Source organism: Salmo salar, chromosome ssa10, assembly GCF_905237065.1.
Source record: "Salmo salar chromosome ssa10, Ssal_v3.1, whole genome shotgun sequence".
Taxonomy (NCBI): domain Eukaryota; kingdom Metazoa; phylum Chordata; class Actinopteri; order Salmoniformes; family Salmonidae; genus Salmo; species Salmo salar.
Window position 1 is genome coordinate 60,004,209 of NC_059451.1, and position 23,307 is coordinate 60,027,515.

The window sequence follows — 23,307 nt, forward strand, 5'->3', positions numbered from 1 at the left end:
GCTCTCGCTCCCCCCAGCTGCAGGCAAGCAGTATGACCGCCCGTGCGCCCGGGCATTCACGCGCCACCACAGGTGCGTCAGCATGCCACACCCGTGACATGCCTTCCCGGCGCGTCACGGTCCCTTAGCCTCGTGCTCCGCTTGAATCCACAATACCTGCATTTTTTTCTTTTATCTGCGTGTGACCATAGGCCATACAGCGCCTGCCAGAGGCGGGGGTTGGCGTGCGCGGCGCAACGTCCCCTGTCGGCCCCGGGAGAATTCGTCGCCGGAGGATGGAGGTATCCTCCCAGGCCCCCTGGGTCACTCTCTAGAGGGCCTGATACCCTCTCTTCCCAGTCCAATACCCGAGTGAGTCTTTGAGGCCTTCTGAGAGATGTTGTCCATATATCTCCCCAGGAAGATCCTCACCTCTTCTTCCTTCACATAGGGTTGTACATAGTGACCCGTCCCACAGCTCTAAAGGTGGGGCTTCAGCCAGGCTGCGTCACAACGCCAGTGGCACATAGGTCGTGAATGTTCTACAATCCCTCACCTTCCGCATCGTCTCCTCATGCTGCTTCTCCATCGTAAGTGTTGACATCATACGCGCCTTCTAATGGATTATCCTGGAGCAGAAGGCTCCTTTACCCAAACAGGCAACCCCATCAGGATAGTTCTCCCCGAAGCGTTTCCCTCCGAAGTGCCACCTCACTTATCCTTCCATACAAATCTTGCCGTGTTTGGCCGTCGTACCCCGGAACAATCTCTGTTTCGGGATGTTCTTCTCCATGTTCTTCAATTAAGAAAAAATCTCTTCAAAAAAAAGCCGCTCCAAAACAAAAAACTTTCCTCCCTCTGCAGCTTCCCAGACCTTTTGGCTCAGCGGGCTCGGGACTGGTTCCAAGCTTGATCTGAGCCAAAACCGAGCGATAACCCACAAATTGACCCCTGCACCCTTGTCTCGGGGCTCTCGGGCGACCTCATCGGTTTGGCAAAAGTTGGCTCTCTCACCCCAGCGCCCCTGGTGACAGGCGGGTGTGTTTTTTTTAAAAGTCGCTAATGCGTCGTTGGGTCACTAGCTCTTGTAATCCTATTCTGCGACTATTTGTTCAATGCCCGGCAAATACACCAGTCATCGTCCGGGCTTGAATTTTATTGCCCGAGCGACTACTTTGAGTGGAAAAAATACGCCGGTTCGGTCAGCCGGCTTCAAGTCAACCAGAGCAAAAGTCGGCGTCATCTCTGTCAATTTCTCTTGAAACCAAGATAGCGGGCTCTGCCAGAAGCAAAGCCCTTCCAAAAATACGTTAATCTTCGTAAAGTGTTCCTCTCCCACGAAGTCTTTAGTAAAGGCGAAAGGCTTGTGCGTAATGAAAGAGAAACCAGAGTCAGTATGGAAGTCAGAGGTCGGGGCCCGAGACACACACGGTGCACTCTAGGCCGGGTCCCCGCGGGTGGTCCCCGAACCCACTCTTCCAAGTTTTGAGGGAGCTGTGGGTTAAAAGTCACAGACAGACAGACAGACAGACAGACAGACAGACAGAACAGACAGACAGACAGACAGACAGATAGATAGATAGACAATCCTGGTGAATGCATTATCCCATTTGCTCACACACACACACACAATCACTGGTGAAGTGATTGTATTTTTTTGGGGCTCAAAACACACACACACACACACACACACACACACACACACACACACACACTCTCTGGCCAGTGTTTTTTGTTTTTTTTTTTTTTTGTTGTTTTGTTTTTATAAAGTAAAATGGCGGAAAACGGGGGACCCCCCATGAAGGGGGCTTCGCACTTGTTTCAGTTTGGATGATTCTTCTTTTCCATTCCTTCTCTTCTTCTGCTAGCTGTTTTCCATAGCTTGGTGTATTTCTTTTTCCTTGACAATGGAGAAAAGTGTTGCACCAGTTCCGGGGAGCCTGCAATCCACCGGGTCGACTGCGTGCGATGAAAGGACCGGAGTAAAAGCCCCATTTCGACTCCTGTTCGAAAAATCCATTTAATATATGTAGTCCCCCGATGGGGGCGGTATCGAATATTAAACTGAGTAAGAACAGATACCACACTTGATCTGAGCCAAAAGGCCGAGCGATAACCCACACGTTGACGCCTGCACCCGCCGGGTGCAGGGAGCCTCGGCGGACCTCATCGGTTTGGCAAAAGTTGGCTCCTCCTCACCCCAGCGCTTCCCTGGTGACAGGCGGGTGTGTTTTTTTTTTAAGAGTCGCTAATGCGTTTGGGTCACTAGCTCTTTAATCCTATTGGACTATTTGTTCCAATGCCCGGCAAATACACCAGTCGTACGTGGGGCTTGAACTCCAGTGCTCGCGACTACTTTGAGTGGAAAAAATACGCCCGGTCGGTCCAGCGGAAAAAGCTTCCAGTCAAACGCCTGAGCAAAAAGTCTCGGCGTCATCTCTGTCAATTTCGCTTGAAACAAGATGCGGGCTCTGCCCAACGAAACCCTTCCAAAAATCACGATTGAACTTCAGTAAGTGTTTCTCCCACGGAAGTCTTTAGTAAAGCGGGCTTGTGCGTGGCAGAAGAGAAACCAGAAGAGTCGTACTGGAAGTCAGAGGTCGGGGCCCGAGACACACACGGTGCACTCTAGGCCGGGTCCCCTCGGGTCCCCGAACCCACTCTTCCAAGTTTTCGGGGGCTGTGCGTTAAAAGTCCTGACAGACAGACAGACAGACAAGACAGACAGACAGACAGACAGACAGACAGACAGACAGACGAATAGAATGGACAATCCTGGTAGAAGTGATTGTATTTTTTGGGGGGGCTCAAAAAACACACACACACACACAATCCTAGAGTGAAGTGATTGTATTTTTTTAGCTCAAAAACACACACACACACACACACACACACACACACACACACACACACACACTCTCACATGCCAATGTTTTTTTAATTTTTATTTTTTTTTATTTTTAAGTAAAATGGCGGGAAAGACAGACCCAGGGGCTTCGCACTGTTTCAGTTTGGATGATTCTTCTTTTTCCATTCCTTCTCTTCTTCACTAGCTGTTTTACATAGCTTGGTGTATTTCTTTTTCCTTGACAATGGGAGAAAAGTGTTGCACCCGTTCCCGGAGGTACTGCAATACCGGGTCGTGCGTGCGCGGCCCGAGCAAGCCATTTCCGAATCCCTGTTCGAAAAATCCATTTAATATATAGTACCCCGATGGGGGCGGTATCGAATATTAAACTGATAAGAACAGATTTTTTTATAAGCATATATTTGTTTACGTTTCAAAAACCCAACAAAAATCTTACTACAATCAATCGAATTTCCAAACACAAATTCCATTAAACATTTCAAAACTATTCAATAATAACCAAACCCAAAAACCAAAAGTCCATAAGAGCGATTTTACCCTCCCCTTCCCTTCTTGCAAACCAAAACCTACACCAAAAAATCAAAGAAAAGCTCACCCCCATCCCGACCGCGGCTGGACGCCTTCTCCACTCTGGCGGCTCCCCGTCGTATGCCGCCTCCCCTACTCCCCTGGACGGTAACAGCGCCCGACACACGCTCACCCTCGTCCCGTACCCCACACTTAGGTCTGCCACCCTGCCCTCCTCCAGACTCCGGCCCGGGGACCCCACGAGCCCAAACAGGGAGCTTAAGCCTCCCTCCATCGCCCAATCCTGGGCCATGCCCCTGCCAGGTCGAAAGAAGCTCGAACAGGGGTGTAAAGGTGAAGGAAGAGGGAACCCAAGAGGGCCCTGCAAGCCTCCCCCTCCCTCCACCTGATCTGCCCCCCCTCCCTCTTTTTACCACCCATCCTCCTTGAGCGCTCCCCTCTTTTCGACCTCTTGTTTTGGTGGGGTAAAAGGCAAAAAGTTTTTCATAAGCTTGCCTCCTTCTCCACCTCCACCCGTGATTTCACCTCTTTACTGTCCCCCACTCCTTCACTCCTTCTCTACTGGTCCAACTACCTTCCTCTGTCTCCTCCCTTTCTGTCTTTTCCGTGTACCACCACCTTCTTCCCTATCTCCTTCTTTCTGTCTCTTTCTTCTCCTATTACCTTCTTCCCTGTCTCCTTCCTTTCTCTCTTATATTCTCCACCACCTTCTTCCCTGTCTCCTTCTTTTCCTGTCTCTTTCTTCTCCACCACTTCTTCCCTATCTCACTTCCTTTCTGTCTTTTCCCTTCTCCACCACCTTCCCTGTCTCCTTCCTTTCTGTCTCTTTCTTCTCCACCACCTTCTTCCCTGTCTCCTCCCTTTCTGCTCTTTCTTCTCCACCGCCGTCTTCCCTATCTCCTTCCTTTCTGTCTCTTTCTTCTCCACCGCACGTCTTCCCAGATCTCCTCCCCTCTGTGTTGCCTTCTCCAGCTCCCTTCCTCTCCATGGGCGTCTTCTCTGGCCCCTTCACTCTCCTGTTCTCCTTCCTCCTCCTGCTCCTCCTTCAACCTCCTGCCCCTTCCGTTTCCACTATGCTGTTGTCTTCTTTTTCCTTTTCTCCTCCCCTTCCGTTTGCTCCTCCTCTTCCACCCGTGTGTCCGCTCCCCTCTGTTCCAGTACTCAGTTCTTGGTCCCTCCTTCTACCCCCCATCCCGGCTCTACGTTTCCCCCCAGCTGCAGACGCCGTGTGACCCTTCGCCGCGCCCCGGGCATTCACGCCACAGGTGCGTCAGCATGCCACACCTGTGACATGCCGCCCGGTACGCGTCCGTCCCTCGCCTCGTGCTCTGCAGATCCACAACCTGCGCTTCTTTATGCTGGCGAGGGCGCGTGCGCCGTGGGCCAGCCAGCAATACGCCTGCGAGATACGGAGGCTGGCGGGCATAATGCAGCGTCCCCTGTCAACCCAAGAGACCGTCGCCGGAGGGATGGAGTATCCACCCAATCCTTTTGGGTCCTCTTAGGGGGGCCTGGGAAACCCCTCCTCCCGGTCCAAAAACCCAAAGAATCCTTGAGGTGCCTTCCTGAAGGAGACACTATCCATGTATCTCCCAGAAAGGCCCTCGCCTCCTCTAAATCCTTCACGTAAGGGTTGTAATCTTCACATTCACAAGCCTGGGGAAATTACCTCTTCGCCAAGCTGGTCACCAGGTAATAGAGACACCGGCCTCTCTGCTTTGCACTTCTCTCGCCTTCCCTTCTGAGACGTCATACGTGCTTCACTTCAGTGTGTGGCGCCACACATCGTATGCCCCCCCTCAAAGGGTTGTCTTGGAGGCAGAACACATCCTCCACCGTCAGTCCAAGGATCTCAATCAAAGTGGTCCTCCCAAAACTCATCTCTATGCCAATTGGCTCCGTCGCCTTATCCTTCCAGGCAAACCCGCACCGTATTCGCCAGCCCCATCCTGGGGACTGGCCTCCGTATGTAAAACCTCGCCACTCCGCAAAAAAAGTTGGCGCTTTCAGCCTACGCCGGCTTTCTTCCAAAAAGAAAAACTGAAAAAGGGCCGCAAAATAAACCAACCGTGAATCAAATACCAAAGCATCAATTTTTCCTCCCTCCTGCCTTTAACCTTCCCGACCTTTTTGGCTCAAGCGGGCTTTGGGGCACCTCCGGTACCGGCAGCTCGACAGAGCCAAAAGGCCGACAACGATAACCCTGCGAATTGACCCCTGCACCCGCTTCCCCGGGGGCCTCGGCGGACCTCATCCGGTTTGGCAAAAGTTGGCTATCTCACCCAACGCTTCCCTGGTGACAGGCGGGTGTGTTTTTTTTTCAAAGTCGGCTAATCACGTGCGTCGTTGGGTCACTAGCTCTTTAATCCCCTGTGGAGGCTATTTGTTCAATGCCCGGCAAATACACCAGTCATCAAGTCGGGCTTGAACTCCAATTGCTGACGACTACTTTGAGTGGAAAAATAAACGCCGGTCGGTCAGCCGGCTTCAAGTCAAGCGCCTGAGCAAAAAGTCTCGGCGTCATCTCTGTCAATTTCTCTTGAAACAAGATGCGGGCTCTGCCGAAGCAAAAGCCAGCACTTCCAAAAATACGTTGAACTCGCATTAAATTGTTTCTCTCCACGGAAGTCTTTAGTTAAAGGCGAAAGGCAATTTGTAATGAAAGAGAAACCAGAGTCGTATGGAGGTCAGGGTCGGGAGCCCGAGACACACCACGGTGCACTCTAGGCGGGTCCCGCGGGTGGTCCCCGAACCCACTCTTCAAGTTTTCGAGGGCTGTGGGTAAAAGTCACAGACAGACAGACAGACGAACAGACAGACAGACAGACAGACAGACAGACAGACAGACAGACAGACGAACAGACAGATAGATATAGAATAGACAATCCTGGTGAAGCGTTGTATTTATTTTTTTGGGGAGGCTCAAAACACACACACACACACAATCCTGGTGAAGTGATTGTATTTTTTGGGGGGGCTCAAAACCACACACACACACACACACACACACACACACACACACACACTCTCCTGGCCAATGTTTTTTTATTTTTTTATTTTTTTAAGTAAAATGGTAAAGAGAAAACGGGACCCCCATGAAGGGCTTCAGCACTTATTTCATTTGGATAATCTCATTCCTTCTCTTCTTCTGTAGCTGTTTTACATAGCTTGGTGTATTTCTTTTTCCTTGACAATGGGAGAAAAGTGTTGCACCGTTCCGAGGCACTGCAATACCGGGTCGATCGTGGAAGCGGACGGAGCAAGCCCATTTCGACTCCTGTTGAAAAATCCATTTAATATGAGTCCCCGATGGGGCGGTATCGGATATTAAACATTAACAGATTTTTTTTACAAAATATATATTTATTACCATCAATTTCCATACAAATACCTTCAATGTTCCAAACAAAATCAATTTTATAACAAAATCCAAATGGATATTTCAAAACTAATAACCAATAACCAAAACTATAAACAAATCAGACATCTTCCCTCCCCTTCTAGATACAAACATGGCCACAACCACCCCCAAATAAAAAATTTCACCCCTACTGACCAGGGACTTCTTCTCCCCCCCCTTCAGCCACCATACCCTCACCCTTAGATGCAGGACCGGCACCGGCACCTGCAACCCGCATCATAGCTTTGCTCCAAAATCCACCACCCTGCTTCTCTCTGGGCTCTTGACCGAGGACCCTCTTACCCCAAACAGGAAGCTAGATCCCCCTCCCTTTACGCCCAACCTGGGCCATCCCTGGAAGGTCTATCTCAGACAAAGGGTACAATAGTATGATAGGTGAAGAGTTGGCCACCTTCTCCCTCCCCACCTCAGCAGCTTTCCACCACTTATCTTCCTTCTCGGGAGACACTTGATGGCGGTAGGGAGAAAATATCCCCCCACCAGCTCCTGTTTAGCCTCCCCCCTTTACCACCCCTCTCCCCCTGTTGTCAAAGCGCGCCTTCCTCCTCTCGTCCTCCTGTTTGGAGGAGAAGCCCGATGTAACTCTACCCCCCCTGCTCAGCCCCTCCACCAGCCCCCTCATCTCTCCTCCACCCGGGCAGGCGATTCATCACTGTCCCCCACTCTTTACCCCCTCTCCTTCTGGGTTTCCACCTCCAATGCCTTCTCAGTCATCTGTTTCTCGTTTGTTGTCCTTTCTTGACTCTTCACAATCCTGTGTGTCCGTCCCTCTGCCTGCTCCTCTTCTCCTTCCAACCTCTCCCTCTCCTCCTAGCTTCCCCTTCTCCACCTGCTCCTCCTCTCCTTCAACCCTCCCTCTCCTTCCAGCACCTTTTCCACCTGCTCCTCCTCTCAGCTTCCCTACCGCTCCTCCCGACACCTTTTCCTCCACTCTTTTCCCCAGTGATGTTCCTGTTCCAGATCCCATGTCCAGCTCCTCCTTCCTCTACTTCCCACATCCCCACGCACCTGCTCCCCCCTCCAGCTGCAGACCCGCATTGTGACCCGTGAGCGAGCCGGAACAGCTCCGCCCACAGGTGTGTAAGTCGACCACACACCCGTATGGGAAGCCTTTGGCTCGTCACAATCCCTTGCCTGCGTGACGTCGACCCACAGAACCTGCAAATCCTTGTACTACACGAGGCAAGAGGTGTGACCTCCTAGGCCGCTACAGCGCCTGCAAAATAAAGGCTGACGAGCATAATGCTAAGCGTCCCCCTGTCAGCCCCCAGGAGAACATCGCCGGGGGATGCTTAAGCCACCCAATCCCCTTGGGTCCTCCTGAGAAGGGGCTGAAACCCTCTCCTCCCGTTCAATCCCAGGGAGTCCCTATGAGGCGCCTACGCTGAGAAGCATTGACCATGTATCGCCCCAGAAGGTGCCTCGCCTCTTAGTCCAGTCCACATGGGGATTGTACGCGGTCACAGTTACCAATCGAAAACTACTTCTCGCTTCAGGTTGGTCACTTCATAATGGCACATGGGAAATGCCTTACTCCCTTCTTTTGTCTTCATCAAAATTTCTTCCTACCCTTCACTATAAAAGTCATCCAAAGCCCCCCCTCAATTGGATTGCATCTTGGAAGCATAAAACATCCTTTACCTCAGTTCCAATATCCCCATCACCATGGTCCTTCGAACTTCTCTCTTCCAAATGGCTCCCATTTCTTTGTCCACTACATCTCAATCTAACGGTATTGGACAATCCAATTCTGGTACCGACTTGTTATAAATGAGTACGTGCCATTTCCAAAAGGAAAAAAAACACCGTCCAAACAAGGAAAAAACCAATGACTCTCAAATGGAAGCCTCTGGAAAGCTTACAAAAAAGCATAGCAAAAGAACCCCACACCCAAAAACCTATCGCCCTCCTATCTCCGACCTTTTGACTCAAGCGAGGCTCTGGGGCCCTCGGTACCAAGCTATCTGAGCCAAAAGCCCGAAAGCGATAACCATGATCGGCCCTGCACCCGCTCGGGCGGGGGCCTACGGCAGTCCTCATCGGTTTGGCGAATTGGCTCCTCCTCTTCTGAGCGCTTCCCTGGTGACAGGCGGGTGTGTTTTTTTTAAGAAGTCGCTAATGCGTCGTTGAGGTCACTAGCTCTTTAATCCTATTGCGACTATTTGTTCAATGCCCGGCAAATACACCAGTCATCGTCGGGCTTGAACTCAATTATGACGACTCTGAGTGGAGAAAAATAAGCCGTTCGGTCCAAAGCCGGCTTCAAGTCAAACGCCTGAGCAAAAGTCTACGGCTGATCATCTCTGTCAATTTCTCTTGAAACAAGATAGCGGGCTCTGCCAAAGCAAAGCCCTTCCAAAAATACGTTGAACTTCGTAAGTGTTCCTCTCCACGGAAGTCTTTGGTAAAAGGCGAAAGGCTTGTGCGTAATGAAGAGAAACCAGGAGTCGTATGGAAGTCAGAATTGGGTGGGGACCGAGAACACACGGTGCACTCTAGGCGGGTCCCCGCGGGTGGTCCCCGAACCCACTCTTCCAAGTTTTGGGGGCTGTGGGTAAAAAGTCACAGACAGACAGACAGACAGACAGACAGACAGACAGACAGACAGACAGACAGACAGACAACAGACAGACAGACAGATAGATGGATAGACAAATCCTGGTGAAGTGATTGTATTTTTTTAGCTCAAAAACACACACACACACACAATCCTGAGTGAAGTGATTGTATTTTTTTGGGGGGCTCAAAACACACACACACACACACACACACACACACACACACACACACACACACTCTCCTGGCCAATGTTTTTTTTTATATTTTTTTTTTTTTTTTTTTTTTAAGTAAAATGGCCGGAAAACAGGGGACCCCCGTGAAGGGGGCTTCGCACTTCGTTTCCAGTTTGGATGATTCTTCTTTTTCATTCCTTCTCTTCTTCTGCTAGCTGTTTTACATAGCTTGGTGTATTTCTTTTTCCTTGACAAGTAGGAGAAAAGTGTTGCACCGTTTCCGGAGTACTGCAATACCGGGTCGATGCGTAGAGCGACAGAACAAGCCCCATTTCCGATTCCCCTGTTCGAAAAATCCATTTAATATATAGTCCCCCGATGGGGACAGTATCAGATTAAACTGATAAGAACAGATTTTTTTTTTTTTTTAGAAAAAATAATTTATTACGTTCAATACCATTCATACTTTACAAAATCATATATTCCTTCAAACTCAAATAATGGTATTTTAGTTACTAAAACAAACCAAAAAACCCCAAAACAAAACTCAGAGGGCATCCAATACTCCCGTCATCCTAAACACTAACTTTCCTATCTTCCCGTCCCTAGTCTAAATAAGCCCTAATCCCCCTTCCATCTCTCCCGGGCAGCGTGCTGCCCGCCCCGTCTCCTCCCTCTTCATCCTCCCCCTCAAATCTCCTTCCACCCTCCTCACCTATTCCTTCCACCCCCAATCCTCTCCCTGTCTTGATAATGTTCTGCTAAACCCACAGCCCCTCGCTTAAAAGAGGCTCTTGAAAGCCAGAACTTCTATCCCTATCAAGTGCCCTCGCTCTCCCTACACCTCTCTCTAACTAGCCCACGTCAATACAAAATCACCTCTACCCTTCTAACAACACCGTGCCTTTGCCCATACTACTCCGGCAATGGCACAGTCCCTTAAACATAGCGCTGAGTCTCCTTCCTGCCACAAGAAGGTCTTGGGCAGGTGGGGGATCGCGCCAAGCTATCGGTTATGGTGGAGCGCACCCAGCAAACGCTTGTGGAGGCTCCAACCAGATTCAGGTCCTTGAGCCTGTTGGCCAGGCCGCGCCTGCACCTCCCTCCCAGACCGCCGCCGGGATGCCCACTACAGGTGCCGGACGGCTGCCCGTCTAACCTCCTCGTGCAGGTGCCTGTGATCCTAAACCTACTCGGGCCTTCAGCCTCGGGAGGGGCGCACGCCAACCGCAGCAACGCATGGCCCGAAAGTGCCTTACGCACAGCTGTTCAGCCCGAGGACCCGTGTAACCACACCGTGCACGCTTCTCAGCCCCAATCCGAGAAGAACACCCTTGGGAGGTAACCCGGACCGGAGTGTAGTACCCGGCCTGAGCAAGCTCCTAACAGAAGAACAAAATTGCGTCCAGCTTGAGGGAGATGTGGTAGCCCCCTACACTCCCTTCCCGATGGGACAAGATCATGTGCGTGCCCTGCGACCCACTCGTACCTGCCACCCCACATGAACTGAAACACTAGCCTCACTAGAGGCCTCCTCAGTCAAGCCGACAATGGGTATATATACGCCAAATACAAAAAATGGGAGTACATCCACCTTGAGAACCAGGACCTTGCCTAAAAAGGACAAAGACCACAAGCCCTCCCACATACAGCTAGCTTCCTCCACTGCTTGCCACTACGATGCCCATGTTCCCAGTTCGCGTCTGGCTGAGCGGAGGGACTCAAAGTGGACCCGAAACCCCTCAGGGGCCCCGTTACAAAGATAACCCTCCGGGCACACATCCGTCCTACCACTCCATCTTTCGAAAAATTTACCGGAGACTTCGCGCATTGGTTCACACGCGGCTCCTTCGGGTAGTCCAATAATGGCAAGGGATCTTGTCAAGCCGCGAGTCCTTGCAAAGCAGCAAGGATGTGTGTCGTCGGCGCGTACTGTGTAATGTCAACTTGACACGGAGACCGCCACTTCCAGGGATAAGCAAGCCCTCCACCCCTGTAGTCTGGCCTATTAGCAGGCCCCAGAGAGCTCCATGTACAGAGGCGAGAAGAGGAGAGCCGAGAGCGGGCATCCCTGCCCGAAAACCCACAGACGAAAAGGGTCAAAACGTCACCTAAGTGACCTGTTCGCGTAACTTCGACATTTCCCGCTCCGACATATAATGTACGGATCCATCCTATAAGCTTCTCCCCAAATCCTAATCTACCTAACACCTGAATAGAAAGATCTATTCACGCGATCAAAGGCTTTCGCCTGATCCGGCGCTGCTACCATTAAAGCAGCCCCTATCTTCCACCCAAGCGATGGAGTCCTGATCAACTGGGTTCCATCTGATTCGAAGCGACCCTCTACCCCTTGACGTCTGATCCTCATGGACGACGTAGGGAAGGGCTGTCGTAACCGGCGTGCTAAAACCTTTGCAAGTGGCCTTAATCTTCGCACAGCATGGTCAACGGCCGCCAGTTGCCAAGGTCAGTTGCCCCCTTCTTATAAAGAAGTGACAGCACACCGACCGCCATTGATCCCCGGACCCCGTCTCTAAGGATGGCCTTCAAGACTTGAGAGGGACCACTGGTCCAAGTATACCTAAAACTTGAGGTAAAACTCGGCCGGCAACCCATCCATCCCAGGCACCTTCCTTTTCCCATCCTCCTGAGAGCACTCTCAACCTCCTCGAGGGAGATCTGAGCCTCCATCACATTTCCTATTGTCCTCCGGCAATCGCCGGGACAAGTGTTCTAAAAACACATTTCCCTGCTCTACATCTATTACCCTCTCTTTAATAAACCTCAGGAAATGATCAGTTGTTACCCTGACCATTTCCTCCGGTTCTAACTATGCTACCATCTTCTTTCCTCACCCCATGCATTATCTTCCTACTCTGTCTGGCCCTAACCGACTTAAAGAACATAGAGGAACAAGTCTCATTATGTTCTAAAAAGCCATTACTGGCACGCTCCAGGAAAGCTCGAGCCTTCCGCTCCTGCAGCTCCCTGAGCTGCGCCTTCAGGTCAGTGGATCTCTCCCAGTCAATCGACCCGCCGAGGTTGCCTGCCTCGTACTGAGTTCGAGCAACCTTTGGATACGATCCACCTCCCTCCTTTCCTCCCTTTTTCCTCTTACAATATCCTATTATAAAGCCCTAATCCACCTTAACTAAATCCCACCACTCCAACACCCCTCGCACATTGGACCGGAGGCCTTCAAGCCCCGGAAAAGAAACCAAAAAGGTGTCAACGAAAGCTTGCTCCTCCAGCACATCCCGATCTAATTTCCAGTACCCCCTACCCGAAGAGGCAGACTGGCGGCCCCACCTGCAGGAGCACCCGTCGTGATCTGAGAAGAACACAGGCAACAGCCGCTCAGAGACAACTGGCCCAAAGACCTAGATAGAAAAATATAGTTGGAGCCTCCGCGCAACCCCCCGGGAGTTGCGCCATGTGGGACCCGCCATTGTCGGAGTAGTGTGCAGGCCTCCATCAACCAGACCATGGCGGAAGCCATAAGCCCGGTGATGGCGCCTGCACTACTATCCCCCCGCTAACCCTAAATCTATGTTAAAATCCCCACCTATCACCAAGTGCCTATTTGTGCGCCGAACACACAGGGGCGCCAGACAGTCCACCATCTCCCCCCTGTCAACGCCGCACCTGTGGCCCATACACCACCACTAACCTATACCTACTATCCTAAAAGTGAGCATCCACCCCAACACCCTCCCCTGCATTACAACAAAAGTGCTCTCTACTCTAACCTCCCCTATTCCCAAACAAAATACCCACCCCCGTAGAGTGAACCCCACCTATACCCCAAATTGATTCCCCCTTATCCCACTCCCTACTAAACCTGATGACATCCCTCCATCCCCTCAGGTGAACCTCCTGTACAAAACAAACATCAAAACCCACCCCTTCCAAAAAACTAAAAACCGCCCTCCTCTTAACAAAATCCCTCAAACCCCTTACATTTAAACTAAAAATATTAACAGAAAATGTCATTTAAAAAATTAATTATAAAACCACATCAATGAAATGAAAACCCAAATTAACCAAAAAACAGGGAGACTCACCCGATGCTCCCTGCCTCGTCTCATCCGGCCGGGGACGTCCTCTCCTCTCCTGACGTCCCCCGTCCTCCTCCATCTCTCCAACCCAGGATGCAGGGATGGTGTTAGGCCCCTTGGAGTGCCCTGCATCCTGGGTTCCCCACCAACACCCTCCGTTTCTGTCTCCCGTAGGCTGCTGGACTGAGGTCGAGAGCAGGGGACCCCATCTCCCCCCAAGCAGGGAGTTGAGATCCCCCTCAGACCCCCAGCCCAGCGCCACGCCCTGGGAGTCACCCTCCACCAGCTGTTGAGGGGCTGATAAAAATAACGAGGACAAGGCGTTCTTCTTTCCCCCATCACACGCTTGGCCACCCCCTCCCCCCACACCCCCCTCCCTCTACAGCCTGTCAAGCACACCCTCCTCTTCCCTTTCTTCTTTGGTGTTGGAGGTGCGGGAGACACCACCCCTCTTCCCCCTATCTCCTCCACCATTCCCCCGCATCTCTTCAACAAGGGCGCTCGACAAGCTGTCCCCCCACTCCTTCACTCCTTCTTCCTCCTCCGGTCCTTCTTCTGGTCCCGCTCAGCTCTCCTTCCATTTCCGCACCGTTCCTCCTCCACCTCCTCTCTCGCCACTGCCCCAGCCTCCTTCTTCTCTGTTCCTTCCGCCTCCTTCCCCCCTCTCCTTCTGTTTCAGCCTCCTTCCTCCCGTCCTTCTCCTTCCGTGCAGTCTTTTCCCCTGTGCCATTACCTTCATCCAGGCCCTTACTTTCCTTTCTCCCCCCATCCCCCCGTTCTCCTCCAGCCGCAGACGCCACGACCTCTGACGAGCCGGGCACTCACGCCACAGGTGTGCTGTGAGCCACACCCGTGGCAAGCCTTGGGCTCGTCACAATCCTTGGCCTCGTGCTCTCCCGACCCACAGAACTTGCATTTTCTGGTGTTGCACGCAGGCCAGGATATGACCATAGGCCATACAACGCCTGCAGAAAGGGAGGCTGACGGGGGCATAGAATAATGTCCCCCTGTCAGCCCCCAGGGAGAACATCGCCGGGGGATGGAGGTAGCTCACCTAAACCCTTCGGGTCCTCCCTGAGAAGGACCTGGAACCCTCTCCTCCCGTTCCAGAATCCCAGGGAGTCCCTGAGGTGCCTCGCTGAGGAGACGTTTTCCACGTATCTCCCCAGAAAGGCCCTCACCTCCTCATCCTTTACATGGGGATTGTACATGGTGACGGTGACCACCCTGAAATTGTTCCTTCACAGGCTGGTCACCTCGTAATGGCACTGGGGTCTTGCTCCTTTCCCTTCCTCACCTTCTTCATAATATCGTCATGCTTCTCCTCCACATGAAACGTCACATCATATGCCTTCTCCATCGGGTTCCCCTGAAGGCATAGAACATCTTTAACCTGTAGATTCAGGTAGCCCATCAGGATATTTCTCCCAAACGTATCTCGTCCCCATGGCTCCGTCTCCTTGTCCGTCCAGGCAAACCTCACGGTGTTGGCCAAGCCAATCCCCTGGAACCTGCCTGATTGGCTTTTGCTGCTCCATCTCTTCCAACAAAAATGCTCTCTTATACAAGAAGCCAAAGAAAAAAGAAATCCGAAACTCCGATTCCGCCAAAAAAAACCAAAATAAAATTTTCCTCCCTCCTGCCTTCCTTCGACCTTCTGGCTCAGCGGGCTTTGGGGGCACCCCGGTACCAAGCTTGATCTGAGCCAAAAGGCCGGAAGCGATAACCCACAAATTGATCCCTGCACCCGCCGGGCCCCCGGGGGCCCCGGCAGACCTCATCGGTTTGGCAAAAGTTGGCTCCTCCTCACCCAACGCTTCCCTGGTGACAGGCGGGTGTGTTTTTTTTTAAAAGTCGCTAATGCGTCGTTAGGTCACTAGCTCTTTAATCCTATTGCGACTATTTGTTCAATGCCCGGCAAATACACCAGTCATCGTCGGGCTTGAACTCAATTCCGAGCGACTACTTTGAGTGGAAAAATACGCCGGTCGGTCAGCCGGCTTCAAGTCAAACGCCTGAGCAAAAAGTCTCGGCGTCATCTCTGTCAATTTCTCTTGAAACAAGATATCCGGGCTCTGCCAGAAGCAAAGCCCTTCCAAAAATACGTTGAACTCGTAAGTGTTCCTCTCCACGGAAGTCTTTAGTAAAAGGCGAAAGGCTTGTGCGTAATGAAGAGAAACCAGAGTCGTATGGAAGTCAGAGGTCGGGGCCCGAGACACACACGGTGCACTCTAGGCCGGGTCCCCCTGGTGGTCCCCCGAACCCACTCTTCCAAGTTTTCGAGGGCTGTGGGTAAAAAGTCACAGACAGACAGACAGACAGACAGACAGACAGACAGACAGACAGACAGACAGACAGACAGACAGACAGACAGACAGATAGATAGATAGACAATCCTGGTGAAGTGATTGTATTTTTTGGGGGGCTCAAAACACACACACACACACAATCCTGGTGAAGTGATTGTATTTTTTGGGGGGCCCAAAACACACACACACACACACACACACACACACACACACACACACACACACACACACAAACTCCTGGCCAATGTTTTTTTTTGTAATTTTTTTTTTTAAGTAAAATGGCGGGAAAACGGGGGACCCCCATGAAGGGGCTTCGCACTTGTTTCAGTTTGGATGATTCTTCTTTTCCATTCCTTCTCTTCTTCTGCTAGCTGTTTTACATAGCTTGGTGTATTTCTTTTCCTTGACAATGGGAGAAAAGTGTTGCACCGTTCCCGGAGGTACTGCAATACCGGGTCGATGCGTGGAGCGGACGAGAAGCCCCATTTCCGACTCCTGTTCGAAAAACCATTTAATATGTAGTCCCCCGATGGGGGATATCAGATATTAAACTGATAAGACAGATTTTTTTTTTACAAAATATATATTTATTACCATCAATTTCCATACAAATACCTTCAATGTTCCAAACAAAATCAATTTTATAACAAAAATCCAAATGGATATTTCAAAACTAATAACCAATAACCAAAACTATAAACAATAATCAGGGGAGCATCTTCCCTCCCCTTCTAAGATACAAACTACCCATAACCACCCCAAATAAAAATTTCACCCTACTGACGAGGACTTCTTCTCCCCCTTCAACCACCATACCCCTCACCCTTAGATGCAGGACCGCACCCGGCACCTGCACACCCCGCATCATGTGCTTTACTCCAAAATCCACCACCCTGCTTCTCTCTGGGCTCTTGACCGAGGGACCCCGCACCCCAAACAGGAAACTTGGTCCCCCTCCCTTGCCCAACCCTGGGCCATCCCTGGAAGGTCTATCTCAGACAAGGGTACAATAGTAGGTAGAAGAGGGGGCCACCCAGGGCCCCGAACCTTCTCCCTCCCCACCTCCAGCTTTTCCACCCTTATCTTCCTTCTCGGGGAGACCCGGTAAGGAGAAAACCTATCCCCCCCCACCAGCTCCCTGTTTAGCCTCCCCCCCTTTACCACCCCTCTCCCCTGTTGTCAAAGCGCCCCTTCCTCCCTCGTCCTCCTGTTTGGAGGAGAAACCGATGTAACTCTACCCCCCTCGCCAGCCCCTCCACCAACCCTCTCATCTCTCCTCCACCCGGGCAGACGATACATCACTGTCCCCCACTCTTACCCCTCTCCTTCTGGTTCCACCTCCAATGCCTTCTCAGTCATCTGTTTCTCCGTTGTTGTCCTTTCTTGACTCTTCACAATCCTGTGTCCGTCCTCTGCCTGCTCCTCTTCTCCTTCAACCCTCTCCCTCTCCTCCCAGCACCTTCTCCACCTGCTCCTCCTCTCCTTCAACCTCTCCCTCTCCTCCCAGCACCTTTTCCACCTGCTCCTCCTCTCCTTCCACCGCTCCTCCCGACACCTTTTTCCTCCTCTTTTCGTGATGTTCCTGTTCCAGATCCCATGTCCGCTCCTCTTCCTCTACTTCCCCACATCCCCCGCACCTGCTCCCCTCCAGCTGCAGACGGCGTATGACCCGTGACGAGCCGGGCAACTCCGCCACAGGTGTGTAACCGAGCCACACCCGTGGCAAGCCTTTGGCTCGTCACAATCCCTTGCCTCGTGACCGCCGACCCACAGAACCTGCAAATCCTTGTACTACACGAGGCAAGGGTATGACCATAGGCCATACAGCGCCTGCAAAATGGAGGCTGACGGGCATAATGTAACGTCCCCTGTCAGCCCCCAGGGAGAACATCGCCGGGGATGTGGGAACCCACCCAATCCCCTTGGGTCCTCCCCTGAGAAGGGCCTGGAACCCTCTCCTCCCGTTCAGAATCCCAGGGAGTCCCTGAGGCGTCTCGCTGAGAAAACATTGTCCATGTATCGCCCCAGAAAGGCCCTCACCTGCCTCTTCGTCAGTCACATGGGGATTGTACATGGTCACAGTTACCAATCGAAAACTACTTCTCGCCAAGTTGGTCACTTCATAATGGCACATGGGAAATGCCTTACCCCTTCTTTTGTCTTCATCAAAATTTCTTCATGCTTCCCTTCACTATAAAAAGTCACATCAAAAGCCCCCCTCAATTGGATTATCTTGGAAGCATAAAACATCCTTTACCTCCAGTTCCAATATCCCCATCAATATGGTCCTTCCGAACTTCTCTCTTCCAAATGGCTCCATTTCTTTGTCCCTCCATGCGAATCTCACAGTATTGGACAATCCAATTCCTGGTACCGACTTGTTATAAATGGTATCGTGCCATTTCCAAAAGGAAAAAAAACACACGTCCAAACAAGGAAAAAACCAGCTCTCCAAATGGAAGCCTCTGGAAAACACAAAAAACGCCTTGGCAAAAAGAACCCTGTCTCACACAAAAACCTATCGCTCCTCCTATCTCCGACCTTTTGACTCAGCGAGCTCTGGGGCACCTCGGTACCAAGCTTGATCTGAGCCAAAAGGCCGAGAAGCGATAACCCACAAATTGACCCCTGCACCCGCTGGTTACCCCGGGGGCCTCGGCAGACCTCATCGGTTTGGCAAAAGTTGGCTCCTCCTCACCCAACGCTTCCCTGGTGACAGGCGGGTGTGTTTTTTTAAAAGTCGCTAATGCGTCGTTAGGTCACTAGCTCTTTAATCCTATTGCGACTATTTGTTCAATGCCCGGCAAATACACCGGTCATCGTCGGGCTTGAACTCAATTGCCCGAGCGACTACTTTGAGTGGAAAAAAATACGCCGGTCGGTCAGCCGGCTTCAAGTCAAACGCCTGAGCAAAAGTCTCAGGCGCCATCTCTGTCAATTTCTCTTGAAACAAGATACCGGGCTCTGCCAGAAGCAAAGCCCTTCCAAAAATACGTTGAACTCGTAAGTGTTCCTCTCCACGGAAGTCTTTAGTAAAAGGCGAAAGGCTTGTGCGTAATGAAGAGAAACCAGAGTCGTATGGAAGTCAGAGGTCGGGGGCCCCGAGACACACACGGTGCACTCTAGGCCGGGTCCCCGCGGGTGGTCCCCGAACCCACTCTTCCAAGTTTTCGAGGGCTGTGGGTAAAAAGTCACAGACAGACAGACAGACAGACAGACAGACAGACAGACAGACAGACAGACAGACAGACAGACAGACAGACAGACAGACAGACAATAGATAGATAGACAATCCTGGTGAAGTGATTGTATTTTTGGGGGGGCTCAAAAACACACACACACACACAATCCTGGTGAAGTGATTGTATTTTTTGGGGGCTCAAAAACACACACACACACACACACACACACACACACACACACACACACACACACACACTCTCCTGGCCAATGTTTTTTTTTTTTAAGTAAAATGGCGGGAAAACGGGGGACCCCATGAAGGGGCTTCGCACTTGTTTCAGTTTGGATGATTCTTCTTTTTCCATTCCTTCTCTTCTTCTGCTAGCTGTTTTACATAGCTTGGTGTATTTCTTTCCTTGACAATGGGAGAAAAGTGTTGCACCGTTCCCGGAGGTACTGCAATACCGGTCGATGCGTGGAGCGGACCGGAGCAAGCCCCATTTCCGACTCCCCTGTTCGAAAAATCCATTTAATATGTAGTCCCCCGATGGGGGACGTATCGGATATTAAACTGATAAGAACAGATTTTTTTTTTTTTATAAAATATATTTATTACGTTCAAAACCCAACAAAATCTTATACAAATCAATCAATTCAAACACAAATTCCATTAAACATTTCAAAACTATTCAATAATAACCAAACCCAAAAACCAAAAGTCATGGGAGCATTTCTCCTCCCTTCCCATCTACAAACCAAAACCCAACACCAAAAAATCAAAGAAAAACTCACCCCCATCCCGACCGACGGGGACGCCCTCTCCACTCCTGACGCTCCCCCGTCGGCCGCCATCCCTCTCCCCTGGAAACACCACCAATACCCGGCACACCCACACTCTGTGTCTTGTGCCCCCCCACTCAAATCCACCACCCCTCCTCCGGGCTTCGGCTCGAGCACCCCATGTCCCCAAACAGGAAACTTTCTCCTTCCTCCATTCCCCATTCCTTGGCCATGCCTGGTAGGTCCAGCTCTGCCAGGGGTGTAAAGAACAGGAAGAAGAGGGAGGCCCACGAGGGCCCAGCATCCTCTCCCCCTTGCCCTTCCTTCACCACCACCCTTTTACCACCCTTCTTCCTCCTGCTTTCCGGGCGCTCCCCCTTCTTAGGTCTCTTTATTGGTGGAGGGGCGCAACCAGGAACATTCCTTTCTCGTCCGTCAACCCCCCCCTCGCTTCATTCATATTGTCCGGCAGCCCCCCACCATCTCCTCAGCTCCTCCACCCGTGATCTCACCGCTTTACTGTCCCCCCACTCCTTCACTCCATCTCCTACTGGTCCCGCCACCACTGCCTTCTCTTTCTCCTCCTTTCTGTGTCTTTCTTCTCCACCACCTTCTTCCCTGTCTCCTTCCTTTCTGTCTCTTTCTTCTCCACCACCTTCTTCCCTATCCTTCCTTTCTGTCTTTCTCCTCCACCACCTTCTTCCCTGTCTCTCCTTCCTTTCTGTCTCTCCTCCACTACCTTCTTCCCTCTCTCCTTCCTTTCTGTCTCTTTCTCCTCCACCACCTTCTTCCCTGTCTCCTTCCTTTTCCTGTCTCTTTCTCCTCCACCACCTTCTTCCCTCTCCTTCCTTTCTGTCTCTTTCTCCTCCACCACCTTCTTCCCTGTCTCCTTCCTTTCTATCTCTTTCTTCTCCACCGCCGTCTTCCCAGTCTCCTTCCTTTCTGTCTCTTTCTCCTCCACCACCTTCTTCCCAGTCTCCTTCCTTTCTGTCTCTTTCTTCTCCACCTCCGTCTTCCCAGTCTCCTCCCTCTCTGTTGCCTTCTCCGTCTCCTTCCTCTCCACAGCCGTCTTCTCTGGCCCCTTCACTCTCCTGTCTCCTTCCTCCTCCTGCTCTCCTTTAGCCTTCTGCCCTTCCGTTTCCACCTATGCTGTTGTCTTCTTTTCCTTTTTCTCCTCCCGCTTCCGTTTTCTCCCTCCTCTTCCACCCGTGTGTCCGCTCCCTCTGTTCCAGTCCTTTGTTCTTGGTCCCTCCTTCTACCCCCATCCCCGGCTCTTGCTCCCCCAGCTGCAGACGCGTATGACCTCTGACGCGCCGGGCATTCACGCCACAGGTGCGTTAGCATACCACACCCGTGACATGCCTTCGGCGCGTCACAGTCCCTCGCTTCTCGTGCTCCGTAGATCCACAATACCTACACTTCTTTGTGCCGCACGAGGCGAGGATATGACCATAGGCCACACAACGCCTGCAGAAAGGAGGCTGACGGGCATAATGCAACGTCCCCGGTCAGCCCCCAGGGAGAACATCGCCGGAGGATGGAGGTATCCACCCAATCCATTTGGGTCCTCTCTTAGGAGGGCCTGGAAACCCCTACCTCCCGGTCCAAAAGCCCAGGGAATCTTTGAGGTGCCTTCCTGAGGAGACACCATCCATGTATCTCCCCAGAAAGGCCCTCACCTCCTCGTCCTTAACGTAAGGGTTGTAAATGTTCACGTTAACCACTCGGAAATTGCTCCTCGCCAAGCTAGTCACCACGTAATGGGACATCGGCTTCTCCTTTCCACTTCTCTCACCTTTCTGAGAATCTCGTCGTGCTTTTTCTCCGTATGCAATGCCACATCATATGCACCCTCCAATGGGTTTTCTTGTAGGCAGAACACTTCCCTCACCTTCAGCCCAAGGATACCGATCAGGATAGTCCTCCCAAAAACGTCTCTGTCCAGTGGATCCATCGCCTTATCCCTCCAGGAAAAGCGCACCCGTGTTCGCCAGCCCCATCCTAGGGACTGGCCTCCCTGCTAGTATTTTGCGTCATCTCCGCCAAGGGAGCTTGGCGCACTCTCCTCCGCTCCTGCTTTTCCTCCAAAAAAGTAAAAACTGAAAAAGAGCGGCAAAATACACCAACCGTGTCTCAAAAAACCAAAAACAACAAACTTTCCTCCCCTCCTGCCTTCCTTCGACCTTTTGGCTCAGCGGGCTTTGGGGCACCTCGGTACCAAGCTTGATCTGAGCCAAAAGGCCGAGAAGCGATAACCCACAAATTGACCCCTGCACCCGCGCGGGTCCCCGGGGGCCTCGGCAGACCTCATCGGTTTGGCAAAAGTTGGCTCCTCCTCACCCAACGCTTCCCTGGTGACAGGCGGGTGTGTTTTTTTAAAAGTCGCTAATGCGTCGTTAGGTCACTAGCTCTTTAATCCTATTGCGACTATTTGTTCAATGCCCGGCAAATACACCAGTCATCGTCGGGCTTGAACTCAATTGCCCGAGCGACTACTTTGAGTGGAAAAAATACGCCGGTCGGTCAGCCGGCTTCAAGTCAAACGCCTGAGCAAAAAGTCTCAGGCGTCATCTCTGTCAATTTCTCTTGAAACAAGATACCGGGCTCTGCCAGAAAGCAAAGCCCTTCCAAAAATACGTTGAACTCGTAAGTGTTCCTCTCCACGGAAGTCTTTAGTAAAAAGGCGAAAGGCTTGTGCGTAATGAAGAGAAACCAGAGTCGTATGGAAGTCAGAGGTCGGGGCCCGGAGACACACACGGTGCACTCTAGGCCGGGTCCCCGCGGGTGGTCCCCGAACCCACTCTTCCAAGTTTTCGAGGGCTGTGGGTAAAAAAGTCACAGACAGACAGACAGACAGACAGACAGACAGACAGACAGACAGACAGACAGACAGACAGACAGACAGACAGATAGATAGATAGACAATCCTGGTGAAGTGATTGTATTTTTGGGGGGCTCAAAAACACACACACACAATCCTGGTGAAGTGATTGTATTTTTTTGGGGGCTCAAAAACACACACACACACACACACACACACACACACACACACACACACACACACACACTCTCCTGGCCAATGTTTTTTTTTATTTTTTTTTTTTTTTTTTAAGTAAAATGGCGGGAAAACGGGGGACCCCCATGAAGGGGGCTTCGCACTTGTTTCAGTTTGGATGATTCTTCTTTTTCATTCCTTCTCTTCTTCTGCTAGCTGTTTTACATAGCTTTGTGTATTTCTTTTTCCTTGACAATGGGAGAAAGTGTTGCACCGTTCCGGAGGTACTGCAATACCGGGTCGATGCGTGGAGCGGACGGAGCAAGCCCCATTTCCGACTCCCTGTTCGAAAAATCCATTTAATATGTAGTCCCCCGATGGGGGACGTATCAGATATTAAACTGATAAGAACAGATTTTTTTTTTTTTTTTTTACAAAATATATTTATTACCA

General features: G+C 51.4%; 7 non-coding genes and 5 pseudogenes across 7 annotated transcripts; all 12 read right to left on the bottom strand.

Moving 5' to 3' along the window:
* Positions 1–1,254: 1,254 nt before the first annotated feature.
* On the bottom strand, positions 1,255–1,372 carry LOC123724955 (U5 spliceosomal RNA). The gene has a single exon (XR_006757432.1). It is a non-coding gene; the product is annotated as a U5 spliceosomal RNA (small nuclear RNA).
* Positions 1,373–1,894: 522 nt separating this feature from the next.
* On the bottom strand, positions 1,895–2,093 carry LOC123724757 (U2 spliceosomal RNA). Its single transcript, XR_006757246.1, has one exon. It is a non-coding gene; the product is annotated as a U2 spliceosomal RNA (small nuclear RNA).
* Positions 2,094–3,080: 987 nt separating this feature from the next.
* On the bottom strand, positions 3,081–3,249 carry LOC123724764 (uncharacterized; annotated as a pseudogene).
* A 2,690-nt stretch (positions 3,250–5,939) lies between these two features.
* Positions 5,940–6,055, bottom strand: LOC123724957 (U5 spliceosomal RNA). Its single transcript, XR_006757434.1, has one exon. It is a non-coding gene; the product is annotated as a U5 spliceosomal RNA (small nuclear RNA).
* Positions 6,056–9,129: 3,074 nt separating this feature from the next.
* LOC123724920 (U5 spliceosomal RNA) lies at positions 9,130–9,246 on the bottom strand. Its single transcript, XR_006757397.1, has one exon. It is a non-coding gene; the product is annotated as a U5 spliceosomal RNA (small nuclear RNA).
* A 547-nt stretch (positions 9,247–9,793) lies between these two features.
* Positions 9,794–9,970, bottom strand: LOC123724756 (uncharacterized; annotated as a pseudogene).
* Positions 9,971–15,661: 5,691 nt separating this feature from the next.
* On the bottom strand, positions 15,662–15,778 carry LOC123724807 (U5 spliceosomal RNA). Its single transcript, XR_006757284.1, has one exon. It is a non-coding gene; the product is annotated as a U5 spliceosomal RNA (small nuclear RNA).
* Positions 15,779–16,317: 539 nt separating this feature from the next.
* On the bottom strand, positions 16,318–16,484 carry LOC123724758 (uncharacterized; annotated as a pseudogene).
* A 2,375-nt stretch (positions 16,485–18,859) lies between these two features.
* On the bottom strand, positions 18,860–18,976 carry LOC123724808 (U5 spliceosomal RNA). The gene has a single exon (XR_006757285.1). It is a non-coding gene; the product is annotated as a U5 spliceosomal RNA (small nuclear RNA).
* Positions 18,977–19,510: 534 nt separating this feature from the next.
* On the bottom strand, positions 19,511–19,688 carry LOC123724738 (uncharacterized; annotated as a pseudogene).
* A 2,774-nt stretch (positions 19,689–22,462) lies between these two features.
* Positions 22,463–22,580, bottom strand: LOC123724928 (U5 spliceosomal RNA). The gene has a single exon (XR_006757405.1). It is a non-coding gene; the product is annotated as a U5 spliceosomal RNA (small nuclear RNA).
* Positions 22,581–23,117: 537 nt separating this feature from the next.
* LOC123724732 (uncharacterized) lies at positions 23,118–23,298 on the bottom strand (annotated as a pseudogene).
* Positions 23,299–23,307: the final 9 nt, after the last annotated feature.